The following is a 6,000-nucleotide window of genomic DNA, read 5'->3' as shown; positions in this document are numbered from 1 at the left end:
TACCTGCAAACGCCACCTTCTTTTCCTTTTTCCTTTGTTATTGCTGTCTGTATTTTTTGATTTGATGGATTGCTTGCATGCGTTAAATTCGGTGCAACCGCTGAATGGATTGAGAATAGATATTGTGCGTGCAGATTCATTTACTTCAGCGAATGTCACATTCACAGAGCGCTGGAAACGAGCAGTCCATCGCAGTCACGAGAGACTTCAAAAGCTGCAGCTCATGTCTGGAAATAAATTTCAGGGTGATGCTCAAACGGCAGTTATCCAGGCTCCAGTAAGCGCAGGAAATGAAGAATTTCTTATCAACATGGGAATTATTTCGAGAAATACTGTATACAATATTGAGGAAAGCTTGATGATGGTAATACAGCAAGGAGAAAAAACTAAAATATTCAGTACCGTAGCGAATAATCCGTCTGAATATATAAACTAGAGCTCACAAGCTCCCAAGCCGGTACGGGTCGATTCCCGGAATCGACCCGCCGCCAGTCGGGCGGGGCGGGGCGGCGCGGGGGTGGCGCTGGCGGCGCGGGGTGGCAGCGCCACCCCCGCGCCGCCCCGCCCCGCCCGACTGGCGGCGGGTCGATTCTGGGAATCGACCCGTACCGGCTTCGGAGCTTGTGAGCTCTAGTTCATCCCAATTAATATAAAATGTGGGGCTATGCAGACTAAGGCGGTCTCTTAAGTAGGGCTTTGTTGTGTCTTGTTAGACTTTATAGTTAAAGAAGTTCATGATAAATTTCCATACTGTTGTATCGTGGAAAACTTCAATAGTTTGCCTTTATCAAGGTCTTATATAATATACTATGCTTCAACACTATTTATCTAGCGAAAACTTTGGGGAGCTGCTCCTACCTCTGGCCGTCCGTATTGGTGATTGCTGTGAGGATTGGCGACGTTCCTTTCTGAACTTTGCTACGCACAAGCGTGCGAAGCTTTGTTCTGTCACATGACACCGCTGCAATCACGAGACTTACAGACAAAAGTCATTTAAATGCGGTTTCTGCTAATGTCTCTACAATTCTAACTACGCTATTAGCTCGGATTTTACGTCTTACCACTTACCAGTAGTGTCATGTGATTGTTCCGTTTTCACCGTTCCGCAGAGAAGTACTCTATGAATGATGGAAAATAACTTTATAAACAAAACTTCTCTGCATATTTGAACGAGGAATAACCCTTTGACCAGACAATGCAGAAAAACGTATTTTTTTTTACACTTATCTAATTTTAAGAAAATAGGACAGTAACCTCCCACATCAACATTTTCCTATTGTAATTTATTATCTAATCTCCCTACAAAAACCGACGTTTACATGAAAATGAAGAGCTGGCGTCTCCTACATGAAAATGGAGAACTGGTGTCTCCGGGTGGGAGGATTGGGTGGTTGTCTAGATGCTATTCGTCTATCTGGTTTCAAATTTCAAATCTTATTGGGACACTATGATTTTTCACAGTAAAGTTGGAAGTAGTCACTAGATTTCATCCCTAGGCCTCGTCCATATTATTGTGATGAATTACCAATTCACTATGGTTTAAAAATTACCAATTCACCATTGTTTAAAAAAAAATAGAAAACCAGCCTGCAATGACCTTCATTCAATATGAGCACATCTCACAGTGATAATTAGAAAAATGGAAAACCAGCCTGTAGTGACCTCCATTCAATATGAGCACAATCTCACAGTGATAACTCTAATGCCAGAATCAAACGCTAAGATCACTGGTATGTTAGTAATACTTGGCCTTATTTCTATTGGTTTATGACAGGCTTTGATTTTTAGATACATAAAGTCTTCCAGTATGTTGTGTTCGATGATCTAAAACACTGAATATTAGATTGGATATTTTAATAGTTCAATATGAATATTAAAATGGGTATGTGAGCCGTTATGCACGACCTCACTGACGGTTTATTTTCCCGTGTCGTTGAATTTTTGTTTTTCAAAAAACATTTTAAGCATAAAAACCTAAAGTTAAATGACACTATGATTAACGAAGTTCGGTTAACAGATAATATATAGGAGCGGTCTAATTTAAATGAACTAGAGCTCACAAGCTCCGAAGCCGGTACGGGTCGATTCCCGGAACCGACCCGCCGCCAGTCGGGCGGGGCGGGGTGGCGCGGGGGTGGCACTGCGCACCCCCGCGCCGCCCCGCCCCGCCAGACCGGCGGCGGGTCGATTCCGGGAATCGACCAGTACCGGCTTCGGAGCTTGTGAGCTCTAGTTTATATATTCAGACGGATTATTCGCTACGGTACTGAATATTTTAGTTTTTTCTCCTTGCTGTATTACCATCATCAAGCTTTCCTCAATATTGTATACAGTATATTAGTTATTGTTTTATTACAAATTGTCATGATTTTGTGCCTGATTGTCTCGGTTTTTGGTTGGTTTAGCAAACAACTTCTTAGTTAGGAATTCTTAAAAACATAGAATACAGAGAATCACTTGAGAAATAACATATTAAGTACAACGCTCGAGTTTTCTCGCAAGATATCGGACTTTTAGTTTCCAGTTGGTGTTTGATTATTCAACTTGGTTGTCTTATACGACTCTAGAATAATGGAAAAGTAATTTGGAGCTTTAAAATATGCGAATTTCAAAGTATAAAAATGTATAATAAAAAATTATACGATATATATAATTTTTTATATTTGATATTCATAAACACTTTTATATTTGAATTTCGTATTCTTTATAACACAAGAGTTGCATGGTAATGATGTCACTGCCTTTTTCTTTTTTTGTAAAGATGTATAACGATTTAAAAAAGTAAGTAATATATTTAATGTGGACCCTGTACTAACAAAAACACTATTTATAAAATTAAATCTTATTTGGAATGTATTTTCTGCATGTAGCGTATGGAAGGCAGACCATTTGAAACCCTCCCCAGATGATTTGGAAGAAGTAAATAATATATTTAATGTGGACCCTGTGCTAATAAAACACTATTTATAAGGTTAAATGTTGTATGCTATATTGGATAATGATTTAATGATGTCTTAAATTAAATTTCTAAACTTATAACATGTAATTTGATCTCATAACTGTGATATTAACAAAACCAAAATTGTACATATCTTACTATTTCTGCTAATCAGTAATTTATTCTTCTAACCATTGAAAATTTTAAGGAAGTCAAAGCATAATATTGGCTATGGCTGATACAGAAATGAGTTCAAAAGGTTGAAAAAAGATCAGGTTCTCCAAATTACAACCAATTTAAAAGTGTCTGCATCTTATTGAATATTTGTTGTTGCAAGTATTATTGTGTCAAGCACACACATGCTCGTGGGAAAAGGTTCTCCATTTTTTGTATTTCATGATCCTTTTATATAGATAGGCCTTGCACAATGTATCAAACGTTGGAAAATATGATATCATTGATAGCAGAATAAAAGAGAATATTAGATGTGCTAAGAATCTAGCTATTCAATTTCACATCATGATTATAATAATAGGTTTAAACTGCTTCTAAGATTGTATTATTGATTTTTAATTTATAAAATTATTTTTTCAATTTGGTTTGGTGAAATAAAGAAACAAATAGTTCTATCTAATAGCATGTTTGTTACCTAATTGATTTTTCAAGTGTTAGTCTTGGAAAGGGATTTAGAGAATTAGTTATCAAATTTTGCAAATTATTTTTCCTATATCAAATAATAAAAGAAATAGCAAAACCAATCCATGGTATGACAAAGAGTGTAAAAGTGCGAGGAGAGCAATTAAGGAAGCTGTTGATGAATCTTTTAAAATGGACAAGATAAAAATATATAAAGCCCTAACTAAAAAGAAAAAGAGGCAATACATTCGTCAAAGACAAGGGAATCTCTCACACCTCTCTAAGCTAGCTCCTAAGAAATTTTGGAGGCAAATTCTGACTAGGAAGACTAAAGAGGTGTCTCACCTCCATTCTTGGAATAAGAAGAAGGATTCAGGGGAAGTTGCTAGGGGGATGCATGAGAGAATTCAAATAGGAGGATTCTCATAGATATGATTGCGCTTAGTTAAAAAACAACCGTGCATATTCATTGAACCCTTATGCTTTGGAACAATACAAATATTAGGATTGGATAAGTTCTTTAGTGATGCATACGCCCTTTGGTTGGAAGTCCTCACATGTATAGTGTATTTCAAGACCATATTACACTTCATGGACTCTTAAAGACTATTGTAATATATTGTATTTTATTATATGATACTGTGAAGGATGCCTCTTAGGTCAGCAATGGTCCAAGTAGCATGTTTTTGAAAAATTAATTGTATATATTAAATTTGTTATTTATTATGTGAATGTTTGAGCAACGATATCTATATTTGGTCGAGCTCTATTATTTTGTCTGTACTCCAATTATATATAGTTAGCATTATAGTTTTGATGAAAATTTTAAGGTGACGTTAGGTTGCCTTCGCATCCCTGACTACAGGTTTCGAGGGTGGACGTCAGCTTGTATGTGCGATACAACGGACAGAGAGACAGTACGCGACAGAGAGACTCGGCAAAGTGAAAAGATGCAAACATTCTCCATTGACGGGCAGCTTGGGTTTTACCAATTCCACGCATCAAATGACGATCCACATTACCAATTCCACGCAGCGGCACCCCCGGGCCGCCCCGCCCCGCCGGACCGGCGGCGGGTCGATTCCAGTATCAACACTTTCGTTCTGAAGCTATATTTTGCAGGAAAATTTCGTAGAAAATTTCGTAGTCACTGCCATTTTTAAAACAGCCGCAAAATTGACACTTAAAAAAAAAATCATTATTCCAGTATCAACACTTTCGTTCTGAAGCTATATTTTGCAGGAAAATTTCGTAGAAAATTTCGTAGTCACTGCCATTTTTAAAACAGCCGCAAAATTGACACCTAAAAAAAAAAAACATCGTTCCAGTATACACACTTTTCGTTTTGAGCACTGTTTTTGTGGTTTTTTTGGGGTTTTTGGGCCAGAGTTCCCGTTTTGAGTTTATAGTTCCCGTTTCAAAGTTTACATTGTTTCCCATTGGAATGGAAAGCATTGGGCTAGTCAATGCATATTCTCCCATGGATAGCTTGATATTATGGCACCTTCCAGAGCAATTTATTGTTCCTCCATTTGCAATCATCACTTGACACTCTGGTGCTGGATATAGGAAGCAATTCAATTCTTTTGCTACCCTACAATGAATAAAATTGTGGGTGCTTCTTGAATCAATCAATACTATTGCCTTTTTCTTCTTGATTTGTCCTTCTATCTTTATGGTTTGAGGAGTGGTAATTCCCGCCAATGCATTACAAGATATGGTCGAATTTAATTTTTCTTCATCTAGGCTTTGTTCCTGGAGTATATCCTCTTCTTTTGACCTTTCTTGCTCCTTTTCTTCTTCCTCTTCACAATCTATGTAGAATAATTTCTTCTTGGCACACTTATGACCTTTAGTGTATTTTCTATCACAACTGTAACAAATCCATTTTGCTCTTTTTTCTTCCAATTGTTGTGGTGTCAACCTTATAGGTTGTGGAAGACTAGGGGCAACAACACTTCCATCTTTATAGTTGTGAGTGGTATGCTTCCTGGTTGCCATAATTTTGCTTTCCATTTTTCTTGCTAACCTGAATGCCTCTCTAATGAATCAGGTTCCCAAAGGTGAACATCATGTTGGATATTATCCTTTAAAGACCCTATGAACACATCAACCCTATGCTCCTCTGGAATATCTTTTACCCTTATGTTCAATTTTTGGAACTCCTCAATGTGCTCCATTACTGAACCCTTTTGTTTGAGACTTATCAATTGGCTAAAAAAAGTGTTGCTTTTTGTATCCTCATAATGTGCTATCAATTCTTCCGTAAAAATTGCCCAAGTGATAAATTTTTTATGAGAGAAAAGCCATTGATACCATACAAACTGATTTGGTTCCAAATATACAGTTTCCATACGTACCTTTTGTGTGTTTTTCACATTATTGAGATCGAAGAATTGCTCCATCTGTAATATCCATGTGGCAGG

At 37.3% G+C, this 6,000-nt stretch overlaps 1 pseudogene; it reads right to left on the bottom strand.

The window, feature by feature from the left end:
• Positions 1-820: 820 nt before the first annotated feature.
• Positions 821-6,000, bottom strand: part of LOC149145846 (boron transporter 1-like) — a 44,487-nt pseudogene continuing 39,307 nt past the window's right edge.

The sequence above is a fragment of the Pinus tabuliformis genome, chromosome X, assembly GCF_031772625.1.
Source record: "Pinus tabuliformis cultivar Carrire ecotype Pingquan chromosome X, CPIR1, whole genome shotgun sequence".
Lineage (NCBI taxonomy): Eukaryota > Viridiplantae > Streptophyta > Pinopsida > Pinales > Pinaceae > Pinus > Pinus tabuliformis.
The sequence above is the reverse complement of the archived record's forward strand: the minus strand, read 5'-3'. Positions and strand labels throughout refer to the sequence as shown.